This window comes from Rhyacophila brunnea, unplaced genomic scaffold, assembly GCF_057557595.1.
Source record: "Rhyacophila brunnea isolate RB1 unplaced genomic scaffold, BYU_Rbru_1.0 scaffold_22, whole genome shotgun sequence".
Lineage (NCBI taxonomy): Eukaryota > Metazoa > Arthropoda > Insecta > Trichoptera > Rhyacophilidae > Rhyacophila > Rhyacophila brunnea.
Window position 1 is genome coordinate 11,465,833 of NW_028232882.1, and position 14,993 is coordinate 11,480,825.

General features: G+C 31.3%; 1 protein-coding gene across 1 annotated transcript in view; it reads right to left on the bottom strand.

The window, feature by feature from the left end:
- Positions 1-14,620, bottom strand: part of LOC147070036 (trehalase-like) — a 30,276-nt gene extending 15,656 nt beyond the window's left edge. The window contains exon 1 of the mRNA XM_085949320.1: positions 14,492-14,620. The gene's annotated coding sequence lies outside the window, so the exon portion shown is untranslated. The remainder of the gene's footprint in view (positions 1-14,491) is intronic.
- Between the last annotated feature and the right edge of the window lie 373 nt (positions 14,621-14,993).

Sequence of the window (14,993 nt, forward strand, 5' to 3'; positions counted from 1 at the left end):
CAGAGGCGCTTGTGGGCAATTATTTTTGATTCGAAACTTAACTAAATGAACGGTATTCTAAATTCTGACGATATATGACTCACAATATTTTTAGATTTTGCAAATTTTATTTATAAATTAAATTAAATACTTGAATATATAGTTTTCTTAGAAAGTTGGCTTTAAATAATCGCCTAGTATGGAGCTTTCGCCACTGTGACATTTCATAATTAAGAACACAAGAAAAATTATTCTTTGGATGTAATTCTGAATGCGACATTTATAACGAAAATGTATTTAAAAATTTTAAATTTTTATAGTCCGAGGGACTGACGAGCTATCAATACTTTTGTATGAGTGTCTCATGTGCAAACCATCCTAAATTCAATATCAGACAGACGACTTAATACGATGTGTGATAACGTCTAGCTGTCGTAATGTACGGAGAGCCTAATGTTAATTACGTGACTAATATAGCTCGAATTGATTTATTATTTCATCCGTAAGTAATAAAATTACAACGTGTAAAACTCACTATACCTTTAAAAATGCTATAAAATGATTAGTTATGTGATCGTAACAAATGTTTGTATTAACATTTGTATAATTAGTACCGCATTTGAACGAGAACCTTCAGTTTATTTATAAAAATAATATTTAAAATTATGTATTTGCATTCAGTTTATTCTAAAATTGTCGATTTAAGCCGAATAAATCCTGTTTCATATGCTGCGAATATTTTCGCGCGACCATTGACCGCCTACGTGTAATGCGAAAGCTATCGAACAGTCAAGCGCTTGAAATGGAAAATTTTACAAACTGGAGAGCTCAATAATTTGCCGAAATATATTTATCTAAATATATAAAAAATAATGTTTGTTTGTTTGTCTGTCCCGTATGCGTTCCTATACCATCCATCCGATTGCAATGAACCGTTGGTGAGTTGTTAGACGCACACCCGCAACGGTTTCTGAATTATAAAAACTATCTTATTCTTCTTCTTCTTCATTCTATCTTCTTTTATTCGTATGGTTCCTATACAATTCAATCGATTGCAATGAAACTTTGGTGAGTTGTTATGCACATGCCCGCAAAGGTTTCTGAATTAGTACAATCATCTTTTTCTTCTCTTCTTCTATTCGTATGCGTTCCTATACCAAATTAGGAAAATCCATGTTCTTACAAGGACAGCTGTATGTGGCCTGCTCACGCGTTGGATACCCTCAGATTTATTTGTGTACGCACCAGACGAAAAACAAAAAATATTGTGTATCCAAAAACACTTCAATAAACAGAATTAAAATACAAACACTTTCTTTCTTTGAGTGGCATTCCAACACATGCCGGGTACTCGCTAGTGTTTTATAAAAACAACTGTGATAGATTTTTTGATATATTCTTGCTTATCTAGCTCAGATGGTCAAATCATTTTTCCATGAGACGAAGCGATAATTTTCGTGATTTCATGAACCGGAACGACGTTTCGGTGCGCTCCGGCCATGAACCATATAAACTTGACTTGATTAGCTTAAACGATCAAAAAAAATGTATTTGACATGTCATATTGATTTCCATAGTATCGCACGTATATATTAATAATTTAGTTGCTAGGACCCAGACCCCTAGCAACCAATAATGGTGTCGAAATAACTTTTCATACAAAACAGAAATGACTGAAAATGAATTCAAATCTACTTAAAGATGGCAAAAAATGCATTGGCATCGTGTTCTGATATATTCTAAAGGTTTCAAATGTCTAGCTAGTCCGGAAGTTAGTTAAAAATCGACTGCAAGATTTGTACCGGACAAATAAAAATACGAGCTAAGAAAAACATTGTAAAATGAAATGTTTATTAAAAAACACTTCATAAATTGATATTGCAAAAATTATCTCAAAATACCTCTCGTAGTAATATTTTTTTTCTAGATTTTTTAAATAATTAATCATTGAAATCAGTTTGCTCGTCTAAATTATTTAAAACAACAACATTTAAAACATTAAGCCAATGGTTCCCAAAGTTGACTGGGCTCCGACCCATCTAACAAAAATTTCCAATCTTGGGACCCACCTCTTAGCTGTCTTAGAGAAAAGAGGGCATAAATATTGATAATGCTCAGATTCCCTAGTGGCGAGTCGTGGAACTACTTAATGCTGTCTTATTTGTTCTAATTGAAATATAAAAAATATTTTAAGTGTTACCAATATGAATGAAAGACTGTTGAAATAAGAAACACAACTTAAATAAAAAAAATATTACTTAAATACCTACACCTGCAAGGTTTTTTACAAAGTTATTTCAATGGGAAGGTTGTATTTGTTTCTTATTTTTCTTCATTACAGTTTTAGCATCAACTTCAACTTTAGTTACTTTTAATCGCAAAAATCGAAAAAAATCGAATGGTGACATTCTATTAGTCGCGTGAAGAAGAAGAGCATGGCCTTTTTCACATTACACGGCGACAGTTAAAAACTGAAACGGCGTCGTGTAGAAGCTGTCCATATCAGTGTAAGCACGGCGGCTGGACGGTCACCTATGACTCAGTGTTATACGTGACCATTCACGCTTTCATATTAGACGATTTTTAATCGTACGGTCAGTCGATTCATTATAATAACCAAACAGCACCACTGAGCTTGTGCCGAAAAAACCGTGCATAAACCGTACAGTGAGAAAAGAACGTGAACTTATTGCCGATTCGGATTTTTACCGTTCGATTTTTTCCGTACGGTCAAAACCGTATAATGTGAAAGGAGGGTAAGTATTATGTTTTTTCCGACGACTTTTCGGAATGACGCGTGTCTATTGCTTGTCTCCGCCAATTTTCTTACCGAGCTTCGTTGCTTCCGCAGCGGGTATATCGTAATTATTCTTCATATCCAGACAGTCCGTACAATGAAAAAATAACACGAAATGAACAAAAAACCCTCACAAACCATTTAATTGGGGTCATAAAAAATTAAGAAATAAATAACGGAACGGTAATTGCTACTGACATCATCTAAAATTTTTAAAACGTGTTAAGTAAATGTGCCATTTATGAATAAATACTACTCTATAATAGTATTTTCCACTTGACCTAGTGTTATAATAATTGCTGTCAAAAAAATCAAAATATATACAATATAACTTAACTCATTTACTAGATCCCATCCCACTTAAATATACGTTCAACAACAAATTCAGCATTGTCCACCTAAACTAATGTTAGTTCATAATTATATCAAAGTAAAACTCGATATTCCAATATAATAATTGTATTACACTTGAACCACGTTGTAAGCAAAAACACCGATTACGGTTGATAATTAGTAATAAAAAATAAACACCTGCCTTGCGACCTCTCGCACCCACAAATGGCTATCATGTGCGAGCAGCCCAAATGTCGGGCTAATAGTAATTTAAAACCCTTTAGCTGCTATGATGTTTTTCAAAATCCCAACAAGAAATAGTACTTATAATAATTTATAAGTATTATTCTTGATAAAAAATAAACGTAGTATTATTTTTAAACATCTAACCATTATTACTGATTTGTTTTATATAGAATTATTAATAACCATGTCCTTGCTTTTTCGTACAAGGTGGTTGTTAGTAATTTTGAACAATCACAAACACCCAGGCTTTGAGAAAAACACATAAATATTGTGTACCCTGACCGGGATCGAACCCAGGAACTCTCGGGTGGAAGGCAAGCGCTTTACGCACTGCACCACGAGAGCCGCCCATTATTACTGATTGTGCGACACCGAGCGTGTGGGAGACTAATAACAACAACTCGCGGTGGGTTGAATAATTTGAATAGAAGTTAGATTGTACAGAAGATTGTCCGATTACATGAATATATATTACATGTTCACACCTTATGCTGTTTTTATAATTTTTGTAGAGGTTTTACCCAACTCTACAACTGCCACGCCATTGTCTATGCTCATGTTTAGAGCATAGACAGTCGAAAATAAGAATCTGACGGTTGTCTAGATACCTCGTTCCTATGTAGAGGTTAGTGATATAATATAATTGGTAATTGTGCCGCAGAGGTGGACACGAGCTTTTATATATATATTTTTTACGAAAACAGTTTATTATATGTAGACAACTATAATAAATACCTTTTTCTGTCGGCGCATCGGCTTTTCGATCCAATAATCGTTAATTGAAAATTTCAAATTTTCATACATTTTAATACACCATTATCACAAACTAAGATTATAATTGAGATAATATTAGGTTGGGGTGATAGATTAGGTTAAGTTAGGTTTGGTTTGGTCTAAAAAGAAAGATGTAAAATCTCATGTCCGTCTCCGTGGCACATTTACCATATAATTTAACACCATGTTATTTGCCATGTAATAATAAACAAGTTAATGTGCGCCATAATATAATCGATATAAAACACCAGCTCGTGTATTATTCACATCTGCCTGGCACACACGAGCAACATATCTGATACCAAACGAATAACGGATGTAGTTGGAACGAAGTAAGTAACGAAACTACATCCCTTATATATTCGTCAAACACGTATTTTTTCATTGCTCGACTCGGAAAGTTTCTAAACTTAAAAATAAATTCCTAGGAGTATAATTCGGATCATTATATTAATTAGATAATAACTAATAATCTCAGATTATTTTTACTCAATCACGTTATTTCTTTATGTTTTTATTGTATTATATTCAGAATACAACACAATAATAATAATAATAATTATAGGAATGACGTAAAACTTATGAACACTAATGGTAAATTAATTGCACGTAATTAATTGTATTGTGTTTATGTCAATTAGAAGTTGTATCACGATGTAGGTACAAATATGGATTTAATATCTTTAATTTAAAAATATTTTAATGTTAAAACAAATATAATAAAAACCGAATTGATAATGGTACAGTTTTACAGTATGAAGTTCTCAAATATTATCATTCTGATTTGTGTCAAAAACAGTTAGCATTTCTCGATGATATTATGAACAAACGATATATCATTGTTAAGCATTCATAGGGTTATCAGATGCTACATAATTTCCCGATATAATTTAATCAACATACATTTTAGTTTATTGGCATTAGATAATGATTATTGCAAAATAATATATTTACATAATCAAGTAGTGCCATTAAAATTGTACCTACATACTTATTGATAATATATTAATATTTCACTGTTTATTCACAATATTAATTATTCGTAGACTATAACATGAATGGATGCATACTTAAAACCGGTCATTCAAGTTTTGACGAATTCGATAATAATTCGAAATTACAGAAACTAGGAAATACCAGAATTCCTTTATTTATAAAATTAGTATCAGTTATAATTTTATTTATTATTATTGCAATAAGTGGGTTAATATTTTCTTGGAAGAATTAAATTTTACAAAATGATACATAATTCCTGAGAATCTCATCGTCATTAGTGCGTTACATGTTACGTGGCGTTTATCAAAATATTTAATATTTAATAAATAATATTATAATTGATTGAGTCCAACTTACTATGTACTTACATAATATCTACCTATTCATATCGTCATTATCATCACCAGGGGCGGCTCTACCTTAAGGGCTCGTAGGGACCATCCCCACATCGTTATTATGTCAAAAATACACATCCTAATTTTTATCATTGTCAATATATACCTACTTAATTAAATGTTTAAATGAACTATTATCCAACTAAACCCGTCCCAATTTTATAGAGATATTTATTATTATTATACAAATAAATAGAGCAATGATTCTAAATTGTGTAATAACATAATGACGATTATGTGGTATCAAAGTAATTAATTAAATTAAGTACGCCCTACTTCACGGTGACACCTATGTACAAATTAAGAAATCTAAGGCGTACATTTTTCGATGACCGGGGTCACTCAGTCCCAGCCCGTCACCGCGGTACAAATCTCGTTCTACAAAGTATGGGGAGCGAATCAAATAATCCCTAGGTGAGTAAAAACGCTCGCTGTATTTCGTTGTTCAAAACTTTACTGATAATGGTAAGTGTATGCTTATTATTTCCTCATTAATAAAATCATTTATTATAATTAGCTTGGTACATAATGTATAATATTATGAGAAAGTAGGTAGGTATGTATATTTAATAAGTAATTGCTAAACCCCACCACAAAGAAAGTAAAAGAGCCGCCACTGATCATCACCAACTAGGATCAATCCACTGCTGGATCAAGATTATCCCGACCTGATTCTACTCCGCTTGGTCAGATGAATAATTTCTATATTTATCAAAATCGGTGTTAGTAGAATATACCCTATCTTTTTATAACGCTATTATCATCATCAACCCACGGCTAGATGAAGGCCTCTCTAAGTTGATTGTATTCCTGCCGATCATCTGAATTGCTTTATCAACATATATTATTTCAATATGACCGACACAAAACGGGTACCTAACGTTTATTGTTTTTACAATAATCATGGCGCACCCTGGGAATAATAGAGGCACAACTCGAAAGACCTGTTTTTGCAGGAGAGCAGTTTGGATATTTTATTTTGGTATGTTAAATCAGTTTTTTTTTTAAATTTACTTTATAATAGCGTGAAGTTGGCACACTTGAGTCATCTCATTTTGAATGTTATCCGCAATAATAATGTCACAATGATCATTGTGCCACTATTTCTGCTTGAATTCAAGTAAAATTTTATAATATGATAATGACAAAAATGCTTTTAAGCCCACCATTATATTTTTAAGAATTATGCCGCTATTTGTGCAGATAGAAATGATATCTTGGAAAATTTCTGTATATTTAACTCAAAAATGACAAATTTGGACTTGTGCTACTATTATTCCCCGGGTGCGAATTGTGATCAAGGACTAAATTTTATTTCAAATTTGATCTTTTAAAAATATTTTATAGCTACAAGCAGTTGTTTCTGTCATAGACAATGAAATAATGCAATGTTTAAATTTATCTTTTCTTTTCCATTGGGTCTATTCTATACTTATCGAACACTAAATTGATAAATAGTATCAAACTTAGGGTAGGTTTGTATCAAAATATTAGCACTTATTGTAACAATTACACGAAGCTGGTTTTTATTGTTGCAATAAGTGCAATATTTTAACAGCAGCAAGATAGGTGCTGTTAAAATATAGCACTTATTGCAACAATAAAAATCAACTTCGTGTAATTGTTACAATAAGTGCTAATATTTTGATACAAACCTACCCTAAGTTTGATAATATTTATCACTTTATAACTTTAGCGGTCGATAAGCATAGAATTGACCCACAGGGCTAACTCTCTTCTTTTACCTAAATGAAACACGCTGGAGATTAATTCACTTTATATTGGATTAAGATTTATGATAATCACATTATTTATGTATTGCATTATATTCGAATGATTTAGATGTATAATATATCATATTTAAATGCACGTACTTTAACGAAAGATTTATATTATACATACAAATAGATTGTAATAAAATGTCAGTGGTAGCAATAGGTGATAATCACCTGTTCTACTAGGCCCAGCAGCCTGTGGTGGTATTGAACGACAATATGCTGTAGGGCTGTAGGCCGAAATCGCGAATAGCTAATAGGCTAAGCATATGACCCCAACTTCACATTGGCAGTAATGACTTACAAATCAGCGAAATCCTATAATAAATTAAGCATGTCGGATTTTAAAATAAGATACAATTTTGCTCCTAAGCAAAGCATATGGACTCCACCCCTTTAGTGTTGTAATTATTTTAAAAGACCGTTTATGAGAAATAACTTTTAGTATTTATTTTTTTCAATCTAATGGGATATAATAAACAAAACGTATTATTTGTACTGCAATAATCTAAATGTTTGAAAAATAAGACTATCCTGTCAATTAAAATCCATTCTAATATAAAACTATGACTATATCCAAACTAACTATTATATAAAGTAACTAGCGTACGTATGTATGTTCAAAATAAATATAACACGCTTGTTAATGCTGAAGAATGACTGTGTGGGTGTGGTATTAATTACAATAATTGCTAGTTTTGATACTTGGATGGTAAATCAGAACCTAATTGAAGTTGGACATACCTACTCATTATATTATAGAATTGAAGTAAAAACATGGTACTTACTAATGATAAAAATAAACAGTCAATATATAATACACAATATTTAAAAATACCTATTTTATTTGTTTGATTTCTTCAATTAAAAATATGGTGCCCTACGAGAACGTTTTCTATCTACCTTGACACTTGACTCCACTAAGTGCAACGTAAAAATTACCCATCTGTGACAGATTTAACCTACATTTTGCTTTAGTATTAAAATAAGACATTTTCAATAAAATAAATAGTATATAATGTTATTATAGAAGTATGACCATGAATACTATGTTCCGCGAAATTAAACCCTGTCTGATCCAAGCCATAGTAGATAATATTAAAAACATATTCATCTATCTATAAAATATCGAAAAGCCATTACACCATACATAATTTTTGATATTTTTAAGATAGAAGAATATTTGGTACTGTTCTGTTATCAGGAATACAGCGGAAAACACATTTTGAAAATAGCCGATAAACTGGATTTTTTGATAAGTTAAGTTAACCTAACCTAACCTAACCTAACCTAACCTAACCTAAACTAACCCAAACTAACAAATAATCCAGTATATCGGGTATTTTTTAAATGTGTTTTCCGCTGTATTCCTGATAACCGAACAGTACCGAATATTTTATTATCGATTATGCAGGGTTTCCCAAACTTTTGAACATTTTGCAAATTCTGACATTTTAATGGAACACCTTGCTTACTTTGTAGATTAGGTAAATAATACATACTATTTTTTTTAAATGAGACAACAATAATTATTTATTTAGTAATTATTTTTAAAACATAACACATAGTGAATGAAGTTCTTCATGACTATGATGATTTTAAGTCCTTGAATTGCAAATCTTCTTGATATCAGGCTAAAGTTTAATAATTATTCTATCTGGTGTGGCATCGAGCTTGGACTTTGACTTCTATAAAAACTTCTTAAATATGTTGCTTGTTTTGACACGCTGGTGTATTCTTCCGATAAATTTGCGGAACACCTATTAACGTTCCACAGAACACCAGTGTTCCGCGTAACATAGTTTGGGAAACCCTGGAGTATAGCTTGGTTTAGGCAGAACTTAATGTATTTTTAAAAACTAATCAAAACCAACGGTAATAATATGTATTCTTAATTCAACGAAAACAAATTAGTATGACTGGAAATGTGTGCACTATTTTTGTCGGATCGTTAATATTACATTTAAACTATTATAGTTTGATTTAAGCAGGGTTTAATTGAATTTTCAAAACTAACCAGCACCATCTCCAAATCGTATACTTAGTTAAATGAAAACAAATACGTATGAATGACAAAGTTCAGTGTGAATTATTTATGTCGAATCTTAACAGCCTACCTCCACTCCTCGCCACTGGATAATTATTAGTTGCATTGATTAGAAACCTGTAATGGGATACTGATTAAAACATGTTCACGGCTTCCAGAAATAATGAAAAAACTATAATCAACACAGTCACGTCCACGAGCTTTACCAATGCATTTGCTATCCGTGCCGAATTTTCCGGATGTTATTATAAATTGAACACCCAGTTAAACGGGGTGGTGAATAGGAACAGTTCCCGGGGAAAAGATTCAGATTGATACAATTCCTAAAATGCTACTGTTTGCATTCTAATGTGTATGTTATTTTACAGAGATAATTATTATTTTTTCTGCCTTATGGCAACTTCAATAGGACAGGAAATGCGACCATTTTGTTATCCATCAGACGTGGAAAAAAAATATTGCGATCCGCATGTTTTGCATGTCTGATAATACTTTGTATGACGTGTCTAGGCCAAGACTGAACTCAACGCCATTAATTAGAATAAATAGACAACTACTTTTGTTGCAGTTAATCCACTGATTAAAGAAATAATACAATTTTTATTTTCTAAATAAATGTTTCTTTATCTAAATTCCAATGGATTTAAGTTTTGTACTTTTCCATTTAAGTCGTTTTTTGCGACCCGGGTTTCGCCTTTCGGCATCTTCAGGCACTGTGTACATACACTCACCATAAGGCAAATAAACACTGTCTACAAATACTATTAATTCTAACTTATATAACCAATCAATACAATAAAGTAGGTAAAAACTCCATTACCTACCTATCACGTCAGGGATCATAATAAAAAATATAACAAACAAATTATGAATACATAATTTTGTAAAACACTTCTGACGTCGGTTAGTAATTAAAGTAGTAGGTACCTACTTTCATTTAATAAACAAAAACCGATTCCCAATAGTAGCTTGATTTGGAAGAGCGCTGATGAGCAGGTATTTAAAGGCCAATAGTTAAAATTTGTCGTAATTAGTATGTCACCTAGTACAATAGATGACAATGCGCACGGGGCGTAAACCCAAGAGATGCAGGTTCGATTCCTGCCGGGTGTCTTACTTTTTTCAAAAAGATTTTTCATATTGGTTATAATATATTTTCTCAGAAGCGTTTTTCAAAATTATTTATGTTCAATAATTAGAATGGTACATTCTTAAATCTTGTGAATTATTCGTTGAATAAAAAAAATAGTTAATTAAAAATTATGAATTGTTGAAGTGTTAGTAAAGCCCCCTATCTTATTATTAATAATACACTCGATAAGCATATTATAATAAACCGTCAAACCTAATAAAATAGATCATTAGTAGTAAAAAAAAATACTACACTCAAGAGGTGTAAAATCGTACATTCTAGGAACAATGATAACATATTGGAAATTAATGGAGTTAACTAATGATAATAATATCTATGATATCAGTCTTTAAAAGCTATTAGTTAAACAATTAATATTCAATAATATTATAACATGATACCTACCTACTCTTTAATTTTTTATAATATTATTTTCTTTAAATATAACAAATCCACAAATAAATTATATTCATCATCTAATTAGGTATGTTTTATAATCATCTAATTATGTTAACATTTGCAGTTTTCTCTTGCCGTTCCTATTGACCCCGTTTCGCTGGTAAATAGGAACAGACCATAATTTTGGGAAAATATTGATGGCGAATGAATAATGAGTATAATTTCCATTCACCAAACAATACTGCGAAATTGCAAACACAACTTTGGCAAGTAAATTTAGCTTTTCCGTCATCCAGCATAGGGTTTAAATAATTGAATAATAATTATGAAATCTGAAAACATTTTATATTCACCCCGTTTTACCGGCAACCATTATTTATACAGACGTGGCGAACTATTTTATACTTTGGTGATAAAAAAACAAAAATAATATTTTTAATTATGGGTGGTGAGTCTACGTTTTTCTTTTTAATTCAAATGTCCAGAATTTTCTTTGGGCGAAATTTTCAATGTCCAAATTTGTTATGTCTGGAATAATCGCCAAACCAAAATAGTATATTATAAAAATATATACTTAAGTAATATTGTTACGTTGAATGGGTCGGTTACATGTAAATTGTACGCAAAACATTTCACCGTGAGCTTTCTTATCGGAAAGAGATGACCGTATGCTATACGGTCTCCAGTTTTGTTAGATTCAATTTACAACATTAATTCAATTTTCTGCTGATTTTGGCAAAATTCATGAATTTAAGAATGAAAACTTAACCTAATGTTACACTCCCAAATGCTCCCCATTTGGGGATGTCTCTGTGAATCTGGCGAGGCCCTAATCGGTACCAAGCCAACAAATAGTAAGGGTTGATTACGAAAATAAATAATAATAAAGCCGGCAATGCTGTAAATCCCGGCCGTTTAAAAATATCTGCAACGTCGCCATTGTCGCCGTTTTCGAAAACGCTTCTCGCTGAGAGCAAAACATAAAATGGCAGACAATACGCGGCAGACGGCCAGACAGTAAACATTGTTAACTCACGCTACGCATAAAATAAATTATAAAAAATGTAACCATTAGTAGATATTAACGTAAATAAATCTCGTCGTTTCCACCACAATTCCGGTGTATTTTTTGTCCACCTCCAAGTCCCGAATCCAGACGAAAAACCATAAAAGAATAAAAGTGACAGCGTGTTTTCACTTTCGAAAATGGAGGGAAATGACACTAACCTAACACTTGATCCAGTATATCGGCTATTTTCAAAATTTGTTTACTGCTGGCTTCCTGTAAGTGTAAAGTGTAAACCGACAAGAAACATGTTTTATTTAGAAATGAATTGTATGTCAGTACCATACTACCCAAAGAGGTTGGACGGTCATTAATATACGGCCATATATTTCCGTTACAACATTTCACAGTGAAGTGTGATACGTCAAACTGCATACGTACAAGTTTCCGGACACGGAATGGGTAACCATCCCGCAGAGCCTTATCGTGTAAGCTACATTATGCACTAATAAATTAATCATGACGATATTTCCTTACAATTAATATGTTATTTCAAAATCTAAGAAATAGGTACCTACGTTTTTATTATCTATACTCAGGAAAAATCCCATTCATAAATCTTGCGTATTGTAAATTTTAATTAAACAATAGTTTTATTACACAGTCATATATATCGTTTTATTAGATTTATTAAATTGTCATTCCTCAAATAATTATTATTGACAATGAACGTCATTCTCATTACAGAGTTGATAAGGATAATAATGTGTATTTTAAATGTGTACCAAACGTGTATAACTATCTATCATAATTCATAATAATTCTTAACCGGTTTTTGTTAGAAGATAGTTAACTTATGATCATTTTATCAGTTCATAAACAACTGACAATCATTAATAATATGTCAAATAATCACAATATACACATTAATAATATTATAATGTTATCTAAATTGTTTTCTGAACGTTTTAGGGCATCTTTAAACTTACTTGTATTAGTTATTATTATGCCGGGTCCACACCGAAAATAAGTCGCGCGACAACTCGTTAAATTTTACGATAAGCATGATAATTATCGTAAAATTTCTTAAGCAATTATGATAATTATCGTAAAATTTAACGAGTTGTCGCGCGACTTGTTGCCGGTGTGGCCCCACTTTTACAATAGATTTTAGATGTATGACAACACCTAATAAAAAGACATCCATTATCCGATTGTTGAATAAACACTATAAGAAATATTTAGATAATGTAAAATGTTACGAGAATGGTTGATTTTGCTTCATTCACCTGACGTTTGCTAAAAAGTTTCGTATACCTAGCTTTATTAGTTTCTCTAGCAGTTTAAAATAATTAATAGTACAGTTTTTTTTAAATATCTGTTATAATATAATATATTTAGTCTCTCAGAATATAATAAGCAGTCGCTTCTCTGTGGATGCTGAAAGGATTTGCAGGGCTATTTTAACATTATTTATCACTTAATTCATTATTCTTCCTCATTTTTCCCATGTAATTTCTTTATATTTATGTTATTCTTACTCTCTATCTTGTTAGGCTTAACTATATTATAATGTATACATGGAAACTTTTCTGGTTGCAATAACTTTTCATTATTATATTTAATTTTTTTGTAACAATGTGTAACTGTTTGTTTCCTTAATAAATAAAATTTAAAAAAATTAACACCAAATTCAATAAAAAGGTGATAAATGATAATATTATGTTGTATCGAATTCAGACAGTTAATAATAAATTATCCCGAGATGTGAACTGTCTCGCTTGATGTTTTTGAACAGCGAGATAGAGTACGATAAATACATATTGAGAATTGAGATGCAGCGATTTTAAAAATTAATATTTCGTAATGAGTAGTACTGCAACATATTTTTTAAATACGTCATACTGCAATGGTGATGTTTTACTTGATTCCAAATGCATCCGATTAGAATCTGTGTTGCCGATTATTGTTGATACCTGTCTAGTAGGTATACTAAATTTCCCCGGGTGATATCCGTGTTATAACCAGTTAGAATAACCCTGGCCACAGGAAAATATCAAATGGACAATAATTAATTATACGTATAGACTACTTGCTTACCCAAGATCCAAAAATAATAATTATCAATCACGTACGTACCTAATTGAACAATTTAAACTTCCATACATGAAGCGCCTCGTTTTAAAAGCCCCTAAAACGGTTTTTGAAAATTTTTGAGTTAGATATGTAGTTAGATGGATATATTTGTGGCCTATATAATGGCCAAAGATTGAACTTTAAAAAACGCCAAAATTTCTAAATACGTTTGATCAAAAATTAGAGTAAATTTCAAAATCCGCTAATATGGTTGGGTGTGCTTTTCAAATACAGCTAAAATGGAAAGCCAAAATACTCCTTAGAATAATAACGAATTAAAAAATAATTACATAAAGTTCACAGATTTAATAGTTATGATTTGTTCTCATTTTTCTCAAAACTACCTAAAATCGTTTTTCTCATTTTTCTCAGAACTACCTAAAATCGTTTTAGGGACTTTTCAAACTAGGCGCTTCACATATCGTATAGTTTTAATAATATTTATAATATTAAATACTATGATAAAAATGATAAACCTGTATATTATAATCCTTGTAGTCTTCTCACCAGCCGGAAAAAAACAAATTTTACAACGATACTACAAATTATAATTCTTGTAGTGATATAACAATATGTAAAATGACAACTTAATTGAAATGTTAAAGTGTTGAATAAGTGATGCTTTTTATTCTATAAATGTACTTGTCATAGCCATGTATGATAAGCAATTATCTATTACCGGGTGTTCCAAATGAACAATAATTTATTATAATATAATATTAATGTAAATAAAAACTGCCAACATTGTACGTATATATTCCTATTTTGTACCAGCCCCTATCGGAAGTTGGCCACCACAAAGGCGCTCTTCGTTTTATCATTAAATATGGAGTTTTCTTCCCTCAATAGTGACCCCGGGAATGCTGTATTTTGCCTTCTCACGATACAGCTGAGGTACTGTAGTTTTCTAATTTTGATGCTACGTCAAGAGTAAATAGGTATGTACTTTATTTTTATAATTAAATTCGCAACTGAGAA